Source organism: Dermacentor albipictus, chromosome 5 (genome assembly GCF_038994185.2).
Source record: "Dermacentor albipictus isolate Rhodes 1998 colony chromosome 5, USDA_Dalb.pri_finalv2, whole genome shotgun sequence".
In the NCBI taxonomy this organism is placed as follows: domain Eukaryota; kingdom Metazoa; phylum Arthropoda; class Arachnida; order Ixodida; family Ixodidae; genus Dermacentor; species Dermacentor albipictus.
Window position 1 is genome coordinate 45,380,599 of NC_091825.1, and position 27,251 is coordinate 45,407,849.

The 27,251-nt window shown below is 46.4% G+C and overlaps 1 long non-coding RNA gene across 1 annotated transcript in view; it reads left to right on the forward strand.

Annotated features, from left to right (window-relative positions):
• LOC135900533 (uncharacterized) overlaps positions 1-27,251 on the forward strand; it is a 61,372-nt gene that overhangs the window by 25,011 nt on the left and 9,110 nt on the right. The window contains exons 2-3 of the long non-coding RNA XR_010563896.1: positions 7,631-7,782; positions 15,977-16,047. This is a non-coding gene — a long non-coding RNA (uncharacterized lncRNA). The remainder of the gene's footprint in view (positions 1-7,630; positions 7,783-15,976; positions 16,048-27,251) is intronic.

The following is a 27,251-nucleotide window of genomic DNA, read 5'->3' on the forward strand; positions in this document are numbered from 1 at the left end:
GTTCGAGGCGGTGGCCGCGTGTTGCCCCGTATCGAAGGCCTTGTGGAGGTCGATGCCGAGCAGGGGGCGGATGTCTGCGTGTGTCGTGTCCGAAGTAAGTCGTGATGTATTTGGATGACCGGGTCTTACGTCGAACGGTGGACGTGGAATTCCAGCATCGCCGGTGGACTCAGATCTTTATCTTCCGCGTAAGTTTGTAGTCTAGCGAGGATGACATTTTCGATCAATTTGCCGGGGAACAAAATCAGCGAGATGGGGCGTTGATTGGCGATATCCATCTTCGTGCCCGGCTTCGGGATGAACACTAGTTTTCCGCGTTTCCATTCTTGCGGTATTTTGCCTGAGTGCCGGCACTCATTTGCGTATTGCGTGAGTGCGGCAACCTGTTTGCTGTCTAGGTTTCTTAGGGTAGAGGTGAGAAGCGTTGGGCGAAGAGATGACAATGTCATCGAGCTCACAAAAGCATGTCTGACATTTGAGGCGCCGGAGGATGTTAGCATCATTTTTTTGAAATATGGCAAGCGCATTACACAGGCCAAGATCATGACGGTAAATTCATACGAGCCGTGTTCGGGAGATCAGCCTGTGCCAACGGGACTTGCCCATAACAGGATCGTAAGTCTAAGGACGAAAGCAATTCAGCGCCTTGGAGATAGTCGAGTGCATCGTCGATATGGGGAAGAGGATAGACATCTTTCTAGGTCCTCTCATTGAGTCGTCGATAGTCCACACAACAACGAATCGTCCTATCTTTATTTTGGCCCAGAACTACCGGAAAGGCTGAGGGCTGTACGACGAGTGCATCACGCCACGTTGGAGCATGTCTTTTACGTGCTCATCGATGACGCGTTGGTTCATTGGGGACACACGGTATGGACGCTGGCGTAACGGCGCATCGCAGGCGGTGTTGATGTGATGAACAACTGTGCAGGTACGTCCTAAACATTGTTGTTGGAGGTGAAAAGAAGTACCAAATTAGTTAAGGAGGTCGACGATCCGCGCAAGGGGACTCGGAGTGAGGTTCGGATCAATAGATCGAGCAAACGTCCTGTCACATGCCGGTGCAGGCGCTGAGACAGGAAGAGCCATGGCGCCGAGCTGAAGAGGAGTCATCAGGCACATCGTAAGCAGAGCTCGTGTCGAATGCGTCAACAGAACCGAGGCACTCGCCATGATGTAAGCTTGATGGAACCGAAAAAGGATTCGAAACGTAAAGTGCGCTGGAGCCCTGTGATAGGGAAGGAGGGCAAAGGGAAGCAAGAAGCGATGATGGCTTTGTGCATACTGTTAGTTCTTTTTCCAGTACAACACTTATAAAGTTCGTAAGTATGGCAGTGCTTGAAAGCTTCTTGCAATCTAACTCAGTCGGCGTTTACGGCCAACGGCGCACGTGCCGCATTCTTTGGCACTCTTAGGAAGTGATCGCCGGCAATTGTCTTCGCTCGGGGGCACTGCGGCGTTTCGCCTTTCCACGTGTATTTGCGCAAACGCACTATGCCGCCGAAGTCAGGCCCCGCACGCTGTCAAGTTCAATAAATGGCCACGGATGGCAAAAAAAGCCACCGTGTGGCGCTGCTAAAATAAAGCAAACAAACAATACGCATCGTACACCAATTAAAAAGGTTCCCACGTGAGCGCACTATCTCCCGCTAGAGGCGCCGTAGTAAGCGTGATTTTAACCTACAAACCTTCTTCAACAATAAACGAAGCGTTTTTATTAGATGACAGAGTACAAAATTATCGTTCATTATGAAACATTGTATTCTTTATTACTAACTTTGTTGTTTTTGCCGCTGTCAACCAAAATATCGTTCAACCTCATAGACCTCCCACGTGACCATCGGCCTGGATTTAAGATGCTTACCGGTATGTTCGCGTGCACGTACGGCAGGTACAGATTCATCGTCTCGTACATCAGTTGCTTATTTTGTGCTGAAACAAATTTATTGGACTCCGTTACCTCGCGTTATTTAACTTGGCGTTTAAGCCCGAAACCTAGGTTTCAGTAGTGAGCCATGTGGAACGCGTCTCCATCGGAATCGGAGCCGGATCTTGCTGCGACTGGGGAAAACAATATCGGTGAGTCACTTAACATCGCTGCTTCAATCGCTATGTAATATATTCGTCTCCTTAACTTACAGGCGGAGGCAAGTTAACGAACTAGATGCTGTATTACATATGGAGAGTCAGGAAGGACCCTGCGTTGCTTTTTACGAAATAAGCTTTTACTTGCGAGGCCGTCATTATGCCCACATTCACAGAGGAAAGAATGATATCAGAACGCGCGTCGCATTTTTCATCTCGTTGTAGCCATAGCCATGGGTGACTGAGTAGCTTTATCAATACACTGTTTTTTTCGAATCCGCCGCCAACTTCTTTCGTCCACAAAACCAAATAGTGATCTGATGAACTGAAGCTAAGTACTGAATTTAATGTATCAAACAGTTTCACGCATGATAATTCACACATATTTCACACCTGTTGGTTCGAAATGTTCTTGCTTTTCAGATTGGTTTACTTCAGGAGATTTATTTTTGCAGTAGTAAAGCGGTGCATCACGTTCATGCAGAAAAAAAATGCATCATTCCTAATAAGTTCATGTCTTTCATGCATGTACTTGTGAAACCAGCAGTGTGATCTCTTCTATTCTATAAATCAGCGCACAAATGTTCTCATTTGGGATCTTAATAATACTTAAACTGTTAACATGAATTGTAATTAGGCAAGCATCAATTTTATGAAGAGTAGCAATATTTATTTACCGTGATGCTTAAGCACCCTGGGCCGAAGAGTGCATGTGTTCTGTAGCCGCAAACAATTACAATATATAAGCAACTTCTTTTCGCATTTCCCATGGCGAAATTCTGCTTTTTTCAATTTCTGATGCAGTCCAAATTTCTGTTCCAGACATGCAGTAAGGAGGACGGCACCAGTATAAAGCAACACACTCCAGGTACTAAAGAGAAGCTGCTCCCTGCTACAACAAGGCTATTGTGTGGACTTTGATTGCTACTACAAGATAAACAACACCTGGTTCAGAAATAAATATGCTGAATATATGCAGTATTGGCTTGATAGTTATCAGATGTGTGTCATTTGTTTGTAGCGGATGATGTGAACCTTTGTTCATATTTATAGCTCAGCATATTTGGTTCGAACATAAAAGAAAAAACTCAGTGCCCGTCCACTCTGTGAAGAAGGATGACCATTGAAGATGTGTATATGGGCCCCTTAATGGCGAACTGCTGCTCCACCGCGGGTCGGCCTGTCATTGCACCATGTACGGAATCGGCCCACGTACGGGATGTTTTTTGCTAACAACGACATGAAAGTGTCCTAGCATGGTAGAGGTATACAGTTTCGCTTTAAAAGATTACATGAATGTGGTTAACATCTGCTGTATCTCATGTGTCACCATTCTGCCTCCACAAAGTTTGTGCCGAGCACATCTTGGTCATCACAGGAGCCGCCATCTGCACCAGCAATAAAGGGCTGAAGCGGATACCGCTAGCCTTCACACCACGAACAAAGAAGCCGTTCCATAAGTATTCGGATAAGATATAAGGTGTACGGACGATTGAGTCAAGAGTCAAAAGAGCCTCAGCCATCATTCCAGAAGCACGGATATTGCTCGAGTCATTCAGGTGCCTCAACAACAAAAATTTTGTCTTCAGATATACCTGCAACCTATGAACAAGCTATGACGACGTTGGCCAAAAGAGTTCCGTCAGCTTTCTCTTCCTCATTCAGCTTCCTGGCCTTGTCAAATTCTATTTGTGCCAAGTCTAATTTTTTTCAATGAATGCAAGCTTTTTCATTCCACATTCTTGTTAGAGATAATTCGTCTTTCTCATCTAAACAGAAAGATCAACACAGGCTTTGATCATACTTAATCCCAGTCACTGTCTAGTAGCATAACATATTTGTTGCCGCATTTTCTAGTGTGCGTTGTCATGTGTAATTTCTCTTCTGAAATAGCTGGTGCGGCATTGGCGTGTGTCTTTCCTTAACTATTGCACCGTGTGTTTATGTAGCATTGAACTTCTCTCGTTTTTCGCTTTCAGTGCTTGCAATATGGAGCGGCTTCTTTCTTGAATGCAAGCTGCCTCATTCCCATATTTATTCCTAGTTCGGGATCGCTATTCTTGCTCGACAGCCTGTGCTTTCGTGCAAACTACATTGAAGTGATTGTTTGCAGAATCTGGTTTCGCTGCTGTCGGCCTTTGTATTCATCACCGAGTCACGTTTCTCCTTTATGGGAACCACGTCAGTTGCATTGGAAACAGCCTTTCGAGGCAAGCACCTGCTCCTGCAGTTCGCACAGCGACATAGACTCCGAATTTACACGCACCGTGATTGGTGCTGCCCATTCCGTTTTTTCCTGCTGCAGCCGTCTGCAAATTTTGCTTGTGGCCTACTTCAGACATGATTTGGCGTCAACAGAGTCTATCATACATGGTTACATGTTCCGAAGTGTATGAAGTTGATATCAACATGGGTGGAAAGGCCTTCAAAAGTGCCTGCAAAAGTGCCTGCAATATGATGATGCCCGCAAAACCAACCATGCCCATATTGAGAGAGTGTAGGGCACCAAGAGCGACTTACACATTAGCAGCACGCGATAGAAGAAAAAGCAACGTGCAGGTTAGAAAGGAGGTGAGGCTAAAACGCCGGGTACTCCATGTAGCTGTGTTGGCTGCGGCAGCAGATGCTTGCGTCACCCGATTGCTTCGCAATACAAGTTGCTCATCTTCAACGGCGACTGTCGGTGCAAACAGATGGGACACTCTGTCCAATCTGCTTGCGCTTCTGACTGTCGCTTGTTACCAGACCACCATATGCGACGAAGGCAAGCACCACGCCTGCAGTCGGACAGTTGAATGTGCCGTAAGCGACTCGTCTGCGTGTATGCTCACGTTGTCACGGGAATCATAGCCAATGTATAGTGTCAATGTATAGATTCAGTGTTATGTTAGAGGTATGCTACAGGGATCTGATTGCAGAGCCTCGTTTCAATGCTGTCCCACTTGGTCATGGCTGCAGTGTTACATTACTCGGATGTGGCGGCCTGGTCAGTTGCATTGGGCAATAGCCTCTTGAGGTAATCGCCTGCTCCTACAGTCCGCACAGTGACATAGACTCCCTATTTACATGTATTGTGATTGCTTCTCCCTGTTTGTCTCTTCCTGCTGCAGCCATGGGTAAAGTGTGCTTTTGGCCTCCGTCGGCCGCGATTTGACGTGAACGGAGTCTAGCACACGTGCTTATATCTCCTGAAGTGTATGAAGTCCACATGGACGGAAAAGCCTGCAAAAGAAGCTGCAAGATGGTGATGAGCACAAAACCGACTATGCCCAAATTGAGAGAATGTGGGGCACCAAGTGGCACCCTAAAGCGGCACCCTATAGAGCAAAAAAAGTGCAGGTTGGAAAGCAGCTACCGCTAAAATGCCGGGTAGTCCATGCTGCTGTGTTGGCTGTGGCAGCAAATGCCTGCGTCAATCCATTGCTTCGCAATGCAAGTTACTGCGACTGTCGGCGCAAACAGGTGGAACATTGCCCAATCTGCTTGCGCTACTGGTTGTCGCTCGTTACGAGACCGACATGTACAACGAAGGCAAACACAGTGCCTGACGTCGGATAGCTGAATGTGCCGTAAGCGACCCATGGTGCGTGAATGCTCACTGCTGTCATGTGGATCTTAGCCAATGTATAGTTTATTGTCTGAACATTTGCGGTGATGGAATGCCAAGTCTTATTTGATCATGGTCGCCGTGTTATGTTCCATGGATGTGGCGACCTGGTCAACTGCATTGGGTAACAGTCTCTCGAAGTAACGATATTGTCCTGCAGTCCACACAGCGACAAGGACTCCAAATTTACACGCACCATAATTGGTGCTACCCGTTCGTCCTTTCCTGCTGCAACCGTGAGCAGATTATGCTTGTGGGTCTTCATCGGCCGTGATGTGGCGCGAGTGGAGACCAGCATACGTGAATACATGGTCCGAAGTGTATGCAGTCGATAGCCACATTGGTGGAAAGGGTTGCAAAAGTGACTGCAAAATAGTAATGCCCACAACGACCATGCCCCTGTTGAAAATCTGGGGTACCAAGTGTGAGTTTCACATTAACAGCACGCGAAAGAACAAAAAACAAACGTGCAGGTTGGAAACGAGGTAACGCTAAATTGCCGGGTAGTTTAGGTCGCTTTGTTGGCTGAGGCAGCAGATGCCTGCGTCACCCGATTGCTTCGCAATGCAAGATATGGCGACAGCCGATGCAAACAGGTGGGCACTGTCCAATTTGTTCGCGCTACTGATTCTGCTCGTTACCAGACCGCCATGTGCGACGATGAGAGTGCGCAGATTACGAGCTCCCGTTAATAGTTTCAGCGTATCTCGACATGCCAAGTTTATTTCTGTTCTTGTTCAATAAAGGGCACTGCTTTTCTTCTGCCAGTAAAGCCACACGTCATATTCATTCTGTTGTGGCTTGTTTGTATGGGCGTCAGCAGAGCCTCTTTAGTCTGCTGGCAATTAAAACGTGACAGCTGAGGCATGCCGCAAAGCCAGTAGGGTGAGCTCGGCGCGTACCCCAGCGTGCGCCACCGGTAAAAAGCGGCCACACTAGATGTTGCACTATGAAAAAAATTGCATTACCGCTTTCTGTTTTCGTACCACTGTCGAAGGTGCACTTTCCTTTCTCTAAAGTTTGTTCTGCATTCTATGCCGAAGCTCCAACAATGCCGTTGAATCACATAAGCGCTCACCGTCTCGTCGGATGTACATATGAGGCCTGGAAGCGCGCAAGGTGTTGTTTACGCTGAGGAGCAGCAAAGGCCTCGCTTGCTTGCTATAGGGGTCATTGCTTAACTCTTGGAGCAAAACTGTTAATAGTGAAAGAATGCACATCTACCTACCAGCATTTGTGAGTTTGCAACGAACACGTCACGACTTCATAGAATAACGCGTTTCACTCTCATGTTATGGCCAATTCCTCGAAAAGAGAGATCAACCGATGTTTTCGCACTTCGCTTGCCTTCTGCGCCATGAAAAACATAAACATGCGGAGTTGAATATGGCGCATCGTTACCCCGCAACAAAAGACGAAGGCGTAAATAGGAGCAGCATATAATAGATGAGTGCTGGTCATGTAGCCATTATTCATAATCTTGCATCACATCCATCTATCACGTGGTTGCAAAAATATTTCACAATGCCAGTGACAAGTGGCCCAGCATTCAATTGTAGTAATATCAAGTGCACTTTGTTGAAAAGATCAACTTATTGATGTCTCTTACGATTCTCCATAACCAGCTCAATATTATTTTTACGAATAAACAATAAATGATTCTTAATTACTTAGAATCTGGCGACAGAATATCCGCTACTGAAAAAGTACTGGAGGTTTATCTATTGAACTCACAACACCATGCACTAGGTTTTATATGCGTACAATGAATGTTTTAAAGTTCAATGCATTAAGCTCGGACATGTAGTATGTACGTTGAGGCAGAATAATTAAATTTATGAATTTATGATTTCTATTTTTCAGAGAGTTTTAAAGAATTAGGTCTTTAAATTATTTTTGAATGTAATGCTTATGATCTCAACCTAATTCAATTTGTAGGCCGTTGCGTCAGTACAGAACGTGCTGCTGGCGGTGTCAAGCGTGGACATACCGGTTTTAAGGTGTCTAACTGCTGACATTACATTCCTTGACGTGGATTCTGGAAAAGCAACGTACACCTGGCATGTTAAATCCCCGGACAGTTCAGAAAGGTGCGTGTAAATTTATTTTTCAACCGCCTTTGACTTGATACCGAATGATGACTGACACGAGAAATGAAAAAAAAAATGTTCTTGTAAGTTTCAATTGAGTGAGGCAGACCTCGATATAATTGAGGATTACAGCAACAAGCGAAAAACAAATATTTTTGCATTCGTCTATTCCCAATTTGAAGTTGTGCTTCACTCCCAATATCTACCATCAAACCCGGCAAAAGGTGGGCTCTCTGCTGTCTTATCGTCACGGAGCACTGAACTGCACCAGCGGCACTAGTCGTACTTTTGCACGGCCGGCTAGGAAATAGATTTCTTATCGCAAGCAGAATACACTCGAGCAGAGTTCACTACGTGGCGGCTTTAATGGTCGGGTAGAGCGACTTACTAGCTCGGAGTACTGGAAAGAGCGTGCTGATATATATTAGCATTGTGATATACAGGGGTGCAGTCAAAGCAGGGATCCATCGTAGCACCTCGGCTTCGTGCTTCCTCACGGTTAGGTCGGCACGCCGACGATGAGCCCGTTCTCGAGCGAGTTCTCGGCAGCGTTCATCAAATGCCGCCGTTTCTTCGGCCAAGCGCATGACGCGCTGCCCGCCCCTGCTGACGTTCCTTCAACACAGCTTGCTCTTTCGCAGAGCGAACCAAACGCGGCGTCCCCCTCTGACTGCCAGGCCTGCACTGGCGGGAAACCGCGGTCGCTACCCCCCCCCCCCTCCCTAGGCGAGCGAACGCACCCTTTTCCTAGGAAGGAGGGCACACCTGTGATTGGCTCGCAATTTGTGCTGCGTCTACTTTTTCATGCATATAAAACCCCGCTTAAAGAGGGCGTATGATGGGCTGACAATGGTTGAATCGATTAGCGTGTGGTCTCGCAACCACAGAGGTTAATGGTTCAAATTCACAGCCCGAAGAGCGGTTTTTATTTTAGCGCGGCTTGAATTTTTATTGCGATAGCAATTATATAGACACTCCAGGCGCATTTCTGCCGTTGGCGTCTTCATCGCTGTGAGGTTCCGTATGAGCGAAAGCGTGGGAGGGTTAGCCGACGAAGGCGGTTTAAGGCAGCGTGCGCGAGCGATGAACGCCGCCAAGTTGCGTGCCCTCTTCTGTGGCGCGCGAGGCGAGCAGGCGCCAACGCCAGCCGAAGGGGGAAAGTAGCAAAGGACAATGGGAGATGGTGGTGATCGGTCGGATCCGCCGCATCTGGCTGGCATTGAAAAACAATTACAGGCGCTTGCGCAAATGTGGCGTACGAGGAGACATGCAAGTCACATTCACCTTGCGCAAACACCTGCGTTCCCATCCTTCGCAGCCTTTTCTGCGCTAAAGCGGCTTATGAGCAGAGCGTAGTTCACTCTAGGCAATCTTTTTTAGAGCGAAACACAGCCCGCGTGGGAGCTCCGGAACAGCTGAATGGCCAGGTCATTTGTGCCAATACGCCGGCGATGGGGATAGATGAGAGCAACAAATGTTTAGGCGTTCTAACTACATGCCGCTTATAGATGAATCCTGGTGCTTCGCTTAATTTGCAGTGAACCCTTTATCAACGTTTCCTTGAGGTTTGCCTGTGCTATAACAGGGGCGAACGCCACTCTGAATACGGCCACCCACGTCGCGCCGTTTTCTCGGCTTGTATACTCCGTTGCATACATAGTAGTCAATGCTGTGGACGCTAGACAGACTTCATGCAGTGGCTTCGTTGGCACTTGGAGATTGTTGAATATTTTACAGCGAAGCTGTTTATGCCGACCCTCTACCGTCATTGTCGGACTTGGCTAAAAAGGGGCCGCGTGACCTAACGGGCGAAGAAAAGAAGAGCGCAAGAGGAGGAAAGGGTGGTGTGACCCCTTTCCCCCTGTGAGGATGGTATGTTATACGACAATATTATACGGTTGTCACATGGTGCACTTTCGGCGATCGAGACAGATTGGCATCGAATTTATCGCCGATTAATTCCACCTTGCCGTGAAAGAAACAAATATTATGCTGAGGACTTGCGGCCAACGAACAGGGCCCAGCGACTGAAACGTGATACTAGGAGCGCGTGGCTGCTGGCACAACTTGCATCTTGGGCCAGCAAATGCCTGCAGCCACGTCAATCGTCAAACCAATCCAACCAATCGTTAAAACGGTTGCAGCGCCAGTGTTTCCAGTGGTGGGCCTTGCACCCAATATACGGCAGTGGTTCAGCACATTCTATCCCAGGAACAACTATGGGAAAACAACGAGTAGTGTACTCGTGAGGAAGAAGCTGCCTATCACGAGCGTCAGTGAGAGTTGGCTCGTGAACGGGCTCGTTGTCGTACGGCCGACCCGGAGCTGCGCGCCAGAGATGCCGAGTTTAAACGGCAGCAACGAGAGGCCTATTCCGAAGTGCGCGCACGAGGCGCGTAAGCACATCAGTGGCGTACAAATGAAGAAAACAGCTTCGCTGTTCGACACGGACTGGTAAGGGCTGCTATGTTGTTTTTTTTACCGCAGTTGTGCCCAACTGTTTCTATTTAGCCTCACTGTTGAAAGAAGGCAGCCTTAAGCCTTAGAAACAAGCGCACTGTGGTTTACGACGGTTAATGGGTTGTTTTAGATAATTGCTATTTTCGTTCTTCTTTTCGTTTTTTTTTTTTTTATTTGCAAACTGTCGCGAGGAGTCTCACGTGCGCGCTCGTGCGAGCGAACGCTCTTCGCGCGCAACGAAGCCAAGATGGAACGCACGGATTGACAACTTTTCTTGACCGAAGTTCTTGCGTAGCTTCTACAGCGTTGACTTCTATGTATGGAACGGAGAATAGTTAGCGTTTCATTGTCAACATCATTGCGAACCATACAAGATCGGAGTAGTAAAATAATGATACAGTGAATCATTAGGCTTTTAAGGCGTTCCACACCGTCGACGCATCAATTACGCCATTGCCTGCGCTTGGGCTGTGGCGCCATCTCCTCCGTTAAAATCAAACCCCTATTATGACGAAAGCATTCAGTGGCTCGTTGTAGTGGCTCCTACCCCCCAACATGCGGCGTATCTAGTGAGAGAAAAATATTGTTATGGGGAGGTTGGGAGTATAGACAGACTGTATTTACAATATATATACAAGCAGAGTCAATGTGGTTACGACTGCTCTCCAGCAACAACACGCAGCAGCCAGTGTCTCGCGATCTTCTTCTTCCTTTCTCTTCATTCATCTTTCCGTAACAATATCATCACCACGAATGAATCATATCTCAGTAAGGAAGCAAAGATGCAATGGCTGAACATGAGTGAAGAAACGGACGATTGAATGAAACCGAAAAAGGAACTAAAGAATGAAAGAACAAAAGAAAGAACGATCGAAAGGACAAAGAAAGAAAGAATGAAAGAAAGAAACAACGTAAACAAAGAAAGACGGAAAGAAAAAGAGAACAAAACCAAGAAAGAAAGAAATAACCTTCAAGGTTAGGTTTAGGTGCTTGCATGTGTCGTTGAGGAGGGCGTCCTAAAGCGTCATATGATGACTTCCCACTTTGGCTCATTATGTCTTGCAAGAAGTCTGACCCCTCCGATCGTATAAATTAATGCCCTATCACGTGTTCTTTCTTTAAACTTTCCGTGCTATCGGAGTGTAACATGCTGCCAAGCTTTTTAAATGCGAAGCATTTCTTGGCGAACATTTGCCACTTTGGCAGTATTTGTCTAGCCGCCTACGTTTTCGTGCTCTCATGGTCGTTTCGTTAACTTGGTATGTACCAAAATTGTCATAGTAGGAGTAGATTGTGTGACAAACATAGGTAATAGGTCATGAGAAATAATATCATGACATGCGTATCATTTAAGTCATAAAACAGCCGCCTACGTCTTGGTGTTCTCTTGGTCGTTTCATAACTTGAAATGTAGCACAATTGGCGTAGTATGACAGGAGTGTATGACGAACATAAATAATAGGTCACGACATGAATGCCTTGAGATGCCTGCCATGTAGGTCATGAAACAGCTGCCTACGTCTTATGTGCCAACATGTGCCTAGTATGAGAAGAGTGTATGAGGAACATAAATGACAGATCGTGACATGAATGTTATGACATGGGTGTCAGTTAGGGCATGAAACAGCCGACTACGTCTCGGTGCTCTCACTGTCGTTTTGTTAACTTAGTAGGCTCCCAGCTGTTAAGGCCGACAGCGGGGGTAGTGACCTTCTAAACTCTCCTAACCGGCTGGGGCGAATCGCTTCGTGAAGCCAACAGTGCGTGCCCCTCAGAGAGACTGGCCACGCTGCAAGGCGAAACACGTTTGGCGGACCGAGTATTGTTAGCTGGATCGCATTCTTCGTCACTCACCAATGTGACTAAGAAAATTCCCGGAAAACGGTGTTCTACGGTGTTCCCTTACGGACTCAGGTAATCGCCAGGGATGTTTGTCAAACGCCCCAGCTAACTGCGGAGTCACACCATGAGCCTCCACGCGCCAGTTTGAGTCAAGCATGACAGCGCTTGACTACGAGGCCGCACTCCTTTCCCTCTGTTAAAGGAAACAAAGGTGCGGCAGTGAGTGTGTGAACCCTCGCCCTCGAAGGCTGGTCCTTCGATGACTTTGGGCACTCCGATTGGACGAATGTTGGATGGCAGTTTCCCTGGCCTATGGATCTATAGATGACAGAGGGGGCTTAAGCAGACGTTCCCTACACCTCGGTAGGCTTCGTTTTCAGTCATGCTAGGCTGATGAAATGTAACGTTTTCCATTCTTCGTGTAAAAATTGTAAATAAACTCAGTACTCCTCGTTCTCGTTGAGAAACCATTCCTCCCTTCAACAATGTCCTTAGCACGGAAGAGACAGACGACGGCATGGGTAAGCTACCTATTTTTACATTCCCGATCCCAACTCGTACACCGCACTCGGCTCTAGGCATGAGATGAGACTAAGCCGATGGCTGATTCATCTTTCATTCCTTGCCGTTGCAGCGAAGATCATGTAATAAGCGTGAGTTTGGGTCGAAGCGGGCGCATGCAGAGTTCATGGGAGACTTCATGGGCAGTGGTGTAAAATACACCGTACACTATCTTGACAGTTTAACATGCCCCTATTTTGCACATGTTTGTATGAAACGGTGCTTTTAAGAAAGAAGTAATCATTCACCATATCATAGCAAAAAATTAAACCAATTTTGCTGCGCGCACTTATTAGTCTTTAGCTTACTTAGAAGCGTTTCCGTACAGCGACGGGGATGATGTTCGAGGAAAAACGAGCAAAAAAGGAGGAGTGCCGCAATTTTGATAAGATCCATAGGTAAAAAAGTTTTCAGGTAGTGACACTCATTTTTTATTGCGTTGTTCTCATCATTATCACGTTCACTGCCGCTTTCCTATTTCATGAGAGTCTGGGATTGGTGCATTTCTTGCATGTGTTTTTCTAAATTTCTATAGGTTATATTTATTATTTTGCATGTAGTTGAAAACTAGCGCGCGTGTGCGAATGATTTCATCGAAGTTTTGCCGGCACCAAAGGCGTATTTGTAACGAAGACATACGACCGTGTTTCATGGCTGTGTTCCAATACTCGCAGTAGATGTAAGACTAGACAGCTTCGCAGAGACAGCATCCAAGTCGAAAACGATGCTGGCTACTTTGGTGCCCGAGCATGATGGCGGCTGAGCAGGACGCTTCGAAACTCGATGGGAAAGTCGTCTGCGCACACGAAAACGTAGACGTGCTTTCCTATGGCCTTAATGTAAGTCACATGTTGTTTTCCATAGGTTCGCTGGCGAAAAGCCTTAAAACACAGAAATTCTTTGTGCTTTTCTCAACTTTCGTTTAACGGCGCGAGAGGCGTCACGCCGCAGAATCGTCTATGACAATGAAGACTGGAAATTGTTATGGGATACGATTAATAGCGAATGCATAGAGGACAATTTCGTATAGCTCCCGAGGGAGATAAATACAGACAACCAAGTACAAGCTGCATGAGAAGGTCGAAAGGTAATAAATTGGTGGGAATTTGCAAAGGACTCACGACAGGGTTCTCCTCTGCCTCCGTTCTTGTCCCCGCTGTATGGTAAGCGCATAGAATCGCGTCTGAAAAACAGCGAATTAAGGTTTGATTTATCGTACAAGCGTAATGAACAAATGGTGCAACAGCAGCTCCCTCGACGGACGTTTACGGACGATATAGTGCTACTAATGGACAACAAAAAAGCTTTACAAAAACCTGCGAATAGTTGGGGCAACGCAGCAATAAATCTTGGCCTCAAGGGTACCACAGAGAAATCGGGAATCATGATCTTTAATGAAGAGACAAATAATTGCGTGTTATCAACAACAATAATGCCCGTAGTCCATCAATATAACTACCTTGGCGTATACATAAACGAAGGAAGGACTTCGAAGTAAGGAAGCGCTTCCTTCGAAGGAAGGAAGCGCGCACCAAGAGAGTCTGAAAATAAATGGGAAGCGGAATGCAGCAATAACAAAACACAGAGCACCATGGGGCCACGAAATATATGGGGTAATGCGTGAAACCTGCAAAACGGAAAGTGCTAATGGTCGCAAATGTCATTCTATGCTCAAAGTAGGATATCGTGTCGGAGTTGAAAGTTAACCAAATATTGGTAGTCAGGTTGGCTTTGGGAGCCCATGGTAAAACAACATATGAGGCAGTGCAGGGTGACATGAGTTGGGCCTTTCGGAAGTTAGAGAAGCACAGAGCAAAATTTGTTTTGAAGAAATAATCACGACATGGATAAAAATAAAGGGGCAGCTAAAGTACGCAAGTATCCGTACATGAAAAGCATGGACATATAATGGAGGAAGAGGTCAAGAAAGTTCGCAACCAAGCACAGGCTAACAGAAACTGTATATACAAAACCAGAAGCCATCAGTAAGAAAGTGAGAGAAATAGAGAAAGTTAACTGCATATGAAGACATCAACCAAAAAGAAGACATGGAGGTTTAGAAGAATGAGAAGAAAGAAATTAGAATGGAAAATCTGTACAATAACACAAATGGCAGTGCCCTGCAATTTCAGGCTCGAGCCGGTTGCCTAAAAACAAACACATACCCAAGAAAATATTTGGAACTAGATGAGGCACGCGAATATAACAGCGAAAATTAGGAGACTACAAAGCGGAGCACACCCTAATGGAATGCGAAGGGATTGACCCAGTGAGAACCGTAAGTAAGGTACACCTTCCAGAGTGCAAGCACTCTGGAAGGTGTACCTTACCTACGGTTCTCACTGGGTCACTGGGTCCTGTTGATGCTTCCGATCCCTTAAAGCCCTTGGGCTTTAAGGGATCGGAAGCATCAACAGGTCAGCACTCGAAATAAGCAAGAGAGGTTTAGAATATTGATGAAAAAGGAAAACCGGCACATTCCACGCCCAGTGAGAATCAATCTTACACGAATCAGTGTGCGGCGAGCCACCAAGTTAACGAAAGGAGCATGCGAGCACCAAGATGTCGGCAGCCGTTCCATGACCTACATGACACGCATGTCATGGCATTCATGACATGACCTATATTTCATGCTCGTCATAAGCTCTTGTCATACTATGCCAGTTTTCCTAAATACCACTTTAACGCAACGACCATTAGAGCACCAAGACGTAGGCGCCTAGATAGATACTGTGAAAGGTGGCAAATGTTCGCCAGCAAATGCTTCACATTTGAAGCATGTATGACATACCTTATTAAATCAATCAGGCCAGGTGACTATTTGTCGCCACCCTGTTTCAAATGGGACGCCATTAAATCATCATCAACATTGCCATCATCGTCTGGGCCCGGCCGCTGGATAAGCGGCCATGGTCTTGGTAAGTCGGCGGCGGCTTCCGTGAATCGCTCCCACGTGTCCCCCGTGGGCTGGCCCCACGCGCTCGCTCTCGCGGTGCCTAGATTAGCGAGGCAGTCGCGCCGCACGAGAGCGATTGTACGCGCCACCCAATATATCGCGAAATGGAAGCGCGTATAGCACTGGGCTCAAATTTTGCATTCGGAAGTATCGTAACTGTCGGCAATTTCTTTTATCGCAAATAACACTGTCATTCGGTTAGTTGAGACTTCGCTACTGAGCACACTGGTTTTTATTTAAATCAACATACGGGCGCCTAATGTTTTAGGAAATATTGTTCTGCGCGTGCATTGGGCATTATTTTCAGTGCGCCTACAAGTGTGCGAAATACAAGAGCATGCGTTTTATTGTGCATTTTAATTTTTTCTTTTCTAGGAAAGACGTTCGAGTCAATTACGCTGTTGGTGGAGGTCCGCCCGACATGGCTGTTGCGCAAATAAATGACGGTAAGATATATTCCGCGACTCACTTGTGTGAAAACAGATCGTTTTTTTTAATATTTTCTTCACCTATAACGTTACGTTCAAGTGCATGCGACACTTGTGGAAACCGCAAATCTCCATCGAAGCATTAGAGCAGAGACACCAAGATGATACTGGGTCATTTCGAGTGAAGGTTGAAAAACAGCTGAAATTGAAGATATAGAAAGAAGGTATAAAGAAGCAGTTATTTGGGCACTGACCACCACATCTAGAGAACCTTCACTAAAGGGTTGTCTTTTATTGTTTCTAATACACGTTTCCTGCTCTATCTTTATATGAGAGACACTGACGATACTTTTCATATTTTATTCCCTCAGTTCCAAAACAAAATTGCACATCAATTCTGTATATGAATAATTCGCATTGGGCCCTCACATCGGAAACATTTCATATCATAAGCTTAGATAACTTTGCGCCAGGGTGCAAATATTTTGGGCCGTACTACTTAGTGCCGGTGGTTTTTTGTACTTCTACTTGTAAGGCACTAGCACTTTGAAATCAGCAAGCAATCATTGCTATTTAGCAAGCTTTTATTAGGCGTTTGCATTCCGCGTCTTCCTCTCGCCAACAAGACCAGCATTACCGATTAAAAGACCGTGTTTAAAAATCTGCTTCTGAAACAAATCAGCTTAAATTGAACTTAAAACTTTTCTTTTTCCAGACAACTCTCAGTCTTTTGTTGCCCAAGTTGTGTACAGCGATTACAAAAACTGCATTGTTACGAAATTTTTCATGGGACAAAAAGAAGGTAAGAGATCGGCAGAATTTACTACATCATCAACAAACAGGTCATTATTACGAATTCCATGTCTTTAATTAGAAACTATGATTTATTATTCCCCACAATTTGGTGCAAGCTCTGCTCATTCCGCGCGATTTAAATGCTTTGTACAGAATGTCGTGATTAGCATTCTTAAGATGCTTGACGCTCTGCCTCCCTTTCGGTTTGTCTGTTGGTGTCTCTAAGCATTTTATCGCTAACTTTGGTTATTGCACAGGTGGTCTATGGTAGAATTAGTAACCATCGGGCTGTTGTGCTCAGGGAACAGAGTTCCAAATTACCTATCAGAATCAACTTGGATGTAGGGATATATTGCATTGGGTGGGTCGCACTAGCTACGTGTCGCTGTCAAAATAACCTTCTTCATGACGGTTTAGAGCACCAGTTATATGCCACTTTGCCTGTGCGGCTCCTCAACAAACCTTTTTGACGCAAACTTGAGTACCTGGGTTTGTACTATGCTTATGTGCTGCTCTTCAATGACAAAAAAACAGTCTGATTGTTCCCTGGTTCTCGGTGGCATAGAACCTGCGCACACTTCGCGGCGGCGTCGCCAGATCGCGCAGCTTGTTCACTGGGAAGCGCGACAAAGGAGTCCGGCTTCATATACATTTAGGCGTTCGCAGTATGGCGTGTCGCTACAATGCTTCAATTCTTCTCCTGTTAACGTCGGCATTAAACGTGAGATGGATTCTCGCGGAATGTTTATACTTTACTTTTCGCTCATGTAGATGTTCAAGATTTGCACCGCAACCCTTCGCGCGGGAAGCACGTCGGTAATTGTGCAGTCACTTTGTACATATCTTGACCGTAGAAAAAGTGCCGGCGCTGTAGGCGTTGTAAGGGGGCACAAGATAATCATTCGCAATGTTCAGACATCAAATCTATATGATGATGATGTGTGTTGTTTTGTGGCGCAAGGGCCAGGTTTGGCCAAAGAGCGCCATGACTGGTGGTAGTGTTAAGGATGTATTATGGAAGATGTGACTTGGCTGTAAAGTGGCCTAAAAATAGTCGCTGTAAAGTGCGTAAAATCTACGTGCTATAAAATTATGGCGATGACTGATGACGAATACTATGAACTTTAAAATCCATCGTAAAAGATTGATGCAATGTTTAAAATATGCGAGATGTTAAATTGCTTACAGCACTACTGCCTCGCCAGAGCCCTTGAACCACAAGGACCTAGAGGCATGTGCTATTAAAAATATTTATCGCAGCGGCATCCTCTGGAGAGAGGAAGCGCTACGAACGTGTGGGGCTAATAACATGCAACACGACATCTTTCAAAAAACCTAGGACGGCGTTGGTGTCAAACAGTGGTTCTGGACCAAGTAACATAACAGGATGAAGGGGGAGGTGGTGGCGGTATGCTAAGAGAAAATGTTTTTTTCTTTCGGATTCGGCTTCCCGACACTCCAGTAGGACGTGGAGCACGGTAAGCCTCTCCCCGCATCTACCACAGGTTGGAGGCTCGTTTCCCGTGAGTAAAAAGTTATGTGTGCCAAAAGTGTGACCTATTCTTAGACGGCAGAATAGGACATCTGTCCGACGGGATTTGGTTACAGGAGGCCAGAAACCTAATTGTGGCTTTATTACATGGAGTTTATTATTTATTTCTTCGTCCCACATGCGTTGCCAGTGGCTTCGTAGTTTCCTTCTTAAAAAAGGCTTCAGGTCTGTGACAGGGACCGAAGCAGTAGGATTAACTGCATGCGATGCAACTGACGTGGCCATCTGGTCCGCAAGAACGTTACCTTCGATGCCCCTATGACCTGGCACCCAGCATATGATGACATGCTGATTACCTATATACGCTTTACACAGAGCAGAATAAAGTTCGTTAATTACCGGATTTTTGTGGTTAGAGAATGCCATCAAGGCCTTCACAACACTAAGGGAGTCCGTATATATAACTGATCTCTGGAATTGTGATTTATTTATATGCTTTACGGTCGACAGCAGTGCGTAGGCCTCAGCCGTAAAGATACTGGTTTCCGGGTGCAGTACGTCGGATTCCGAGAAGGATGGACCGACGGCTGCATAAGACACCCCGTCGTGTGACTTCGATGCGTCTGTGTAGTACTCCGTGCAGGAGTATTTGTGCTGGAGTTCCCGGAAATGCATCTTGATTTCAATCTCTGGAGCGTTTTTTGTAACTTCCATGAAAGATGTATCGCATTGTATCAGCTGCCACTCCCAAGGAGGTAGCAGCTTGGCTGGATGCATTAGGCGAAGTTCGAGGAGTGGAACATGCATTTCATGACTAAGCTCCCTCACACGCAGCGAGAAAGGCTGTCTTACGGAAGGACGATTACGAAATAGTGTAGCATATGTCATATCATTAATGGTGTTAAAACAGAGATGTTCGGGATTAGAGTGGACTTTAAAAAAATATGTTTGGCTGATGTATGTTCTCTGGATATGAAGTGACCACTCATTCGATTCTGCATATAAACTTTGTACGGGACTCGTTCTGAAAGCTCCTGTGGCTAAACGGATACCCAGATGGTGAACAGGGTCTAGCATCTTTAGTGCGCTCGGGGCGGCAGAGTGATAAATGACGGCACCATAGTCTAGTCGCGATCGAATGAGGCTTTTATATAGATTCATTAAACACTTCCTGTCACTACCCCACGTAGTCTGGGATAGAAGTTTCATTATGTTCATTGTTTTCAGACATTTTTCTTTAAGATGTTTAATGTGGGGGACGAAAGTGAGTCTGTAGTCAAGTATGACACCTAGAAATTTGTGTTCTTTGTTTACAGGTATCTGTTGTCCACACACTTCTAAGCAGGGATCCGGAACCAGGCCTCTCTTCCTTGTAAACAAAACACAAGAACTCTTATGGGGATTGATTTTGAATCCATTTTTCTCTGCCCACCCTGACACCTTGTTCAAACCATGCTGTACCTGTCTTTCGCACACTGCGAGGTTACAGGATTTGAAACCTATTTGAATGTCGTCCACGTAGACAGAGTAAAAGATGGCGGGTGGTACGGAAGCACGAAGTGTTGTCATCTTAACAATAAAGAGTGTGCAACTGAGCACGCCACCCTGGGGTACACCGGTTTCTTGTGCAAAAGGACGTGACAGCACATTGCCTACTTTCACCCGGAAGGTACGATTGGACAGGTAGCTTTTTATTACGTTTAGCATATTACCATCAATGCCCATTTCTGACAAATCTCTCAAGATTCCATACCGCCAGGTCGTATCGTACGCCTTCTCCATATCGAGGAATATCGATAAGAAGTACTGTTTGTGTACAAACGCGTCACGAATATGTCCTTCAATACGTACAGATGGTCGGTTGTGCAGCGCCCTTCTCGGAAGCCACACTGAAAGGGATCAAGCATTTTGTTTTGTTCAAGGAAGTGGATGAGTCGTCGATTTATCATTTTTTCAAATACCTTACACATGCAGCTTGTGAGGGCTATCGGGCGGTAACTTGCCACTGAAGAAGGGTCTTTCCCTTGTTTCAAAACAGGGACCACAATGGCTTCTTTCCATGCCGTTGGAAGGTACCCTGCGTCCCAGATAGTGTTGAAGAGTGTAAGTAGTGTTACTTGTGTGTCATTGTGTAAATTTTTGAGCATGGCATACATGATTCTATCGGATCCCGGTGCAGAGGTCTTGCATGCGCTCAAGGCAGCTTTCAACTCGGCAGCACTAAAAGGGCAATTGTACGGTTCATTCTGTCGGCATTTATTGGTGAGTGGCTTGCATTCTTCGATTTGTTTATATTTTAGGAAGGATTGTGAATAATGATTTGAGCTTGATACACTCTCAAAGTGTTCCCCCAGTGAGTCGGCTTGATCTTTCAGTGTATCGCCCTGTGTATTTACTAGTGGGAGTGAATATGTTTGCCGCCCTCTAATTCTATTTACGCGGTTCCAGACTTTCGCCTCATCTGTAAACGAGTTAATACTTGATAAAAAGTTCTGCCAACTTTCTCTTCTGGCCTGCCTGCGGGTTCTCCTGCCTTGAGATTTTACTTTCTTAAAGTTGATAAGATTCTCTGCAGTGGGGGAAGCGCGTAGCAACCCCCACGCTTTGTTCTGTTTCTTACGAGCAATCCTACATTCCTCGTTCCACCACGGGACACGCCGTCTGCATCCCAAACCGCTTCCTTCAGATATGCATTTAGATGCGGCATCTATTATGAACGCTGTAAAATACTCCACAGCGGCATCGATTTCTAGAGAAGACATATCAGCCCATGAGAGTCTAGATAGATTTCGAAATTTCTCCCAGTCGGCTGTATCTATCTTCCACCTAGGAACTTGTGGGGGAAATTCATTTTCTTTAGATGTTTTTAGCAGTACGGGGAAGTGATCGCTCCCGTAAGGATTGCTCGTAACTTCCCAGTTGAGTTCGGGTAGTATAGACGCGGAGACTATACTAAGATCTATTGACGAAAAGGATCTGTTTGCAAGAGAGTAATATGTGGGTTCTTTCCTATTTAGAATGCACGCTCCAGAAGAAAAAAGGAACTGTTCAACGAGACGACCTCGCGCATCGATGCGAGAGTCTCCCCACAAGGTGCTATGCGCATTGAAATCGCCAAGAACAACATAAGGTTCTGGCAATTGATCTACATAAGATTGAAATTCGTGTTTCGTTAATTGGTAATGTGGGGGTATGTAAAGAGAGCTAATGGTGATGAGTTTGTTTAGAAGAACAGCTCGAACCGCCACTGCTTCGAGAGGCGTTTTTAGCTGTAAAAGTTGACACGCAATGTTCTTATGGATAACAATGGCGACACCACCCGATGATGCGACAGCATCATCGCGATCTTTGCGATAAGTTATGTACTGTCGGAGAAAATTTGTGTGTTTGGATTTTAGGTGTGTTTCCTGTAAACACAGCACTTTTGGATTGTGTTTTTGGATGAGTTCCTGCACATCATCTAGGTTTCTAAGAAGACCTCGGACATTCCACTGAATTATTTGTGTATCCATTTTTAAACTAAGTTGGTGCTGTGTGTACGGAAACTGAAAGATGTCTTAGATTACAGAGCTCTTTCGAGGCCCTGTAATCGGGGTTTTGCCCTTTCTGGAGCGTTCGAGTGAGCCTCGCCGCTCCTTAGGCGCTTGGCGCGCCGTGAGGACATGTGTAGTGTCCATTGCCTCTTGGGAGGCGCTGGACACATGCTCTTGCGAGCGAGTTTTCTGTGAGGGTCCTGCCTCGGAAGGCAAGATCCCTGCGCCCACCAGCCCGGAGGTCGGTGGGGCTCCCTGAGGGATCTGGCTGCGCCGGTTGTTGCCAGCGCTGGACGGGGCCGGGGAGGTTGGGGTAGCCTCGGCTGCGCCCACCTTCGTGGTCGTTGGCCCCGCCTGCTGTGGTGGCGTAGCAGCGTTAGCTGTAGTCGCCGAGGGGGCGGATGGCGTCACTGCCGCCTCACTGGGTGTGGGACGGACAGCCGCCGGAGGCCGTTGTGGCGCTGCCCCCTGACGCGCCACTTCGGCAAAGGTGTGCTTTGGCAGGAAAGATACCCGCCTGCGTGCTTCTTTGAAACTTATGTTTTCTTTAACTTTAATCGTAACTATTTCCTTTTCTTTCTTCCAAGACGGGCACGACCGCGAGTATGCAGCGTGCTCGCCTTCACAGTTTACGCAGTGGAGAGAGTTTTCACACGATTCAGAAGTGTGCTCATTAGCACTGCATTTAGCGCAGGTTTGGCGGCCTCGGCAGCTCTGCGAGCTGTGACCGAAACGCTGGCATTTGAAGCAACGCAGGGGATTAGGGATGTATGGACGAACACGGAGCTTGATATACCCGGCCTCGATGGACTCGGGCAGGACACTTGAGTTAAAGGTGAGTATTAGGTGTTTGGTCGCAAGTTCCTTACCATCTCGCCTCATCTTGATTCTTTTGACATTTATAACATTTTGTTCACTGAAGCCCTCCAAGAGTTCAGCCTCAGAGAGCTGCAGCAAATCATCGTCTGAGACAACGCCGCGGGAGGTATTCATCGTGCGGTGCGGGGTTACTACTATTTGGGTCTCCCCAAATGATACAAGTTTAGGCAGTTTCTCAAATTGTTTGTGATCGCGGAGCTCCAGGAGGAGGTCACCGCTAGCCATCCTCGACGCCTTATATCCTGGACCAAAAACTTCGGTAAGGGGCTTCGATACAAGAAATGGAGAAATTGTTCGCACTGGTTTAGCTGGTGTTTCAGAATGGATAACGTGGAAACGAGGGAAAGATTCTTTTTGCCGACCAAAAAATTTGAATACTTCATCGGTGCGCCCTCTTTTCTGAGGGCGATCAGGGAGTGTAGGGAAGGAGGTAGCCATAAACATATGTGAGATTTCGGCAGTAACGCCAGCCACCCACCGTGGAGTCCTACAAGGGGACGCTGCAGGACCTGTGAAACACGGCCTGCAAACGCCAGCTGTACATTACTACTATAACCAAATATGAAATAACCAAGGTTGGCTATCCACACAGGGTTAACCCTTGCCGCCAGGAAAAAAAGAAGTAAAAAGAAGAGAGCAGGAGACAGGAAAGGTGGAAAGTAAGAGAAAGACGAAGGTAACAGGGAGAGAGAGACAGGAAAAGGCAACTACCGATTTCCCCCGGGTGGGTCAGTCCGGGGGTGCCGTCTACGTGAAGCCGAGGCCAAAGGGGTGTGTTGCCGCCGCCGAGGGGCCGTAAAGGTCCAAACACCCGGCATTGGCTCAACCCCCAGGATCCCCTTTTCCCCGGACACGGCTAAGCCGCGCACGGCTACACGCGGGAGGGTCCAACCCTCGTGTGCTCGGGTACGTGGTGTCGCAACACACCAAACGCCTGCTTACGCAGACGCCCCTGCGGGGTCAAATCTATATATAGAAGAGCTTTCTGCACATTGGAAAGCGCAGGTGCTCGTGATGTCGGTGCGCTGGTTTTCAGCATCATAACTCATAACTCCCGGACTTGGTCGCAGTGGAGCACTAAGTTTCCGCATGAGACCTGGAAATCTCAAAGTAGGACCACATTGTCGTTCTGAACGTATATTCGCACTAAGGCACAAGCCTAACGCAAGCTCCGATATTTCTTAATCGTGTGTGAAACGCAGAAATGTTTTATATTAAAGAACTGTTGTACAGGTTTCCATAAAATCTATTGCATTTCGGAAATGAGGTTGCAGATTCTCGCGACAGTTCTAATTGGAGTGGCAGTTTAGTCCTGCGCTATTCTACAAAAGTTATGGAACATTGCTAATTAGAAAAACGAAATCAGCGTCACCACCGGCAGTTCTGAATAAGAAATAAGTGAAGATACGTTAGACTGAAGCTGACAAACCAGAGCTTCCGTTAAAGTGTTCATCGTTCAGGATAACTTTGCAGAATACTAAAAACATGAGGGTGAAAGAGGCATCATTACTTTTGATCCTACGAAGTCCCAACCAACTCCTCTTTCAGAATTGCGGTACGACCCACTTCTGGCCCATCGCCAAGTGTAAGGTGCTGCCTTAAGTATTATGACTGCTCCAAGGCTTGGAAGCCTTTGACATGGCAAAAACACTTTAGTGACTGATTCATGGCAGCATATAATCACTCATAAGCACCAAAAGGTGTATATTTGATCCCAACACAATTGCTGTTTCTTATATGTACTTTGCACTTTCATAATCACCACTCTTTCTAGCCAGACAGCTTTTTGATTTTTACCTATACAACATCTTTGAGCCTTCATATATCCTTTAACACCGAAAGCGTGAGGCGTTAACATAGAGAACTCAGTTGGAAAATTTATCAATAGCCACGAACGTATCAGCCAAGAATCTGCTCACCCTATTTAAAGTTAACGTTCTTCTCCAAATATTCAAGTTTTGTATATTATGCAACGAATCTAATAAGAATAGGCACTGGGAGTGTCATACGAAAGAGTATTGGTGCTCTTTTGCAGCAATCTATGTCTTCAATGTAAAGCCTCCGTTTAAACGACAGTTGGCGAAATATACCTTTCCATTACAAGTTGTTAATTTTAGAAAGAAAACACTTTTCATAAACAGGCTATAAGCGCTGGTAATGCGACATTTTTTACATAGTAGTTCTTTGGCTAAGTGGACGCATTTTGCCACTAATAAACGTGAGGATTGGAAGACTAATTGCCGAAAAGGTTATTAATAAATTTTTATTTGTGCCTTAAGAGTAGGAACTGAAATGGCGAAAGTGGAGGCAGCTACACCTTAATGAACCCTAACCTTTTTTTTAATATCTTCAACGTCGCATCCAATTTGAGATGTTTGCCATCGAATTTCACCAGTAAACCCAGGCAACATCACGACTGAAAGCCGCATGAGTGCAGAACAGGCGGGCCCCCTATCATGTCGTGACGACAAGGGCGAGGTAGCGCGGAAGGGAACGTATCGGTCTGTGGGTCAGTCGCGGCAACTACTGATACGGCACGCTTTGAGCGGCAAGCATATGCTGCAGTCAGGTAGGATTTGCCGCGGGATGCCATCATTCGAACATCGTCCAGCACTTCCTTGGCGGGCGTTACCGTTTGACGGGCCGCAGCAAGCGCTCAAGCATCGATATTGCCTTGTCTGCTTTGAAATTTGACGAAGAGCTTCTTAAATTAGGCGCGCATTTCTAGATGTTTAAATGACGCGTGTGCATGAATATGTCACAGCCTTCAAATATAGGCAACTGCTCCCAATGCAATAATGAAAAGGTTATTTGATGAATTTGTGTTAATAATCCTTCTGACGCTCACGCTGTTGGCTGCAAAATATATCCACACTGCATAGAAACTCGTCCGCAAAAACGCCATGTTCCCTATGCTAATCAGTTTTCCGTAAAGAAATATGTATGGTTAAAAAAAATACCCTTTACATCCCGCCGTTTGAGAATGCGGAGTTAGTAAAGCGTTCTGAATGGATTTACAAAAACAAAGGCAAAATATTAAGTTATCGAGGATGAACAGAAGCTTTGAAATACTGGTTGTGCTATTATGTCACTGTCGTTGTTCACAAAATGCACCATGGCGCTGTTTCTTTTTCTATTCGTTTTCTTTTGTCTTTAGTTTTTTTAAGTCGTCATTCCTAATAATTGCTGTTTGACTTGATGAAAAGATGCAGAGGAACCAGTGGGGCGTGGTTTTTCTTTCTTAATTGTGACCAAAGAGCAGAGGAGTTTGGATATGGAGGATGGGGCAAGCGCTTCACTGGCTGCTCTAGCACGTGTTTGTTCATTTCCGATGCTTCTATAGTAAACGCACTTATATTCATATTGTAATATGATGATTTATTATAAGGCACTAGGCACAGTCTAGTTGCACTGGCAGTAGACGAACGCTGATCACGCGCATAGCCGACACAAGAGCGCCTTCTTCGTCTTCCTATTCTCCACAATGGCCCCGGGAGAGAAGAGGAGCCATCCTGGCAACTTACGGCGTAGGTAGGATGAGGGGGTCATAGTACGGCTTAAGTCTGTTTACATGAACCGTGTCACGCCCTCGATGCCTAAGGTCGGGTGAAGGCGTCACAGGTTCTACAACGTAGGTGACATCAGAGGTACGGTCTATGACATGGTAGGGTCCATCATAGCGTGCAAGGAGTTTGGTTGAAAGGCCAGGGCTGTGAGGCGGGGTCCACAACCAAACAAGGTAACCAATCGGAAAACTGGTGTAAGCGCGCCACTGTCACGCCGCAGCTTTTGACGACCTTGAGCAGTGGTTGTAAGGGTTCGCGCGAGCTGCCTACAGTCTTCGGCGTATTCGGCGTCTTCAGACACAGGCGTGCACTCGGAAGCGTCGGGTCGGTATGGGAGCAGTCTGTTCATAGTACACGAGGGCTATCGTCCATACAGCATAAAGAATAGCGAAAACCCAGCGGTAGCGTGTGTGGCCGTATTATAGGCATACGTTACGAACGGCAAAACAGTGTCCCAGTTACTGTGATCCGAGGCGACGTACATAGTCAACATGTCACCGAGTGTGTGGTTGAACCTCTCTGACAAGCCGTTCGTTTGCCGGTGGTAGGCTGTAGACTTGCGGTGAACGATGCTGCATGCAGCGAGAAGGGCTTGGATTACTTCGGACAAGAAGACACGTCCCCTGTCGCTGAGCAGTTCGCGTGGTGCGCCATGTCGAAGAACAAAGTTCCGCAACATGAAAAACGCAACTTCGCGCGCAGAGGCTGCCGGAAGTGCGGCAGTCTCGGCGTAGCGCGTCAAGTGATCAACACCTACAATTATCCATCGGTTACACGACGAGCTACAGGGAAGTGGCCCGCATAGGTCTATGCCGACACGATCAAAGGGCTGAGCCGGGCAGGGCAGCGGCTGTAGCTCACCAGGAGAGCGCTGTGGAATTTTATGCCATTGGCGCGGCGTGTAAGCGCGTACGTACTGGTGCACGAAGTGATACTTGCCGTGCCAGTAGAAACGCT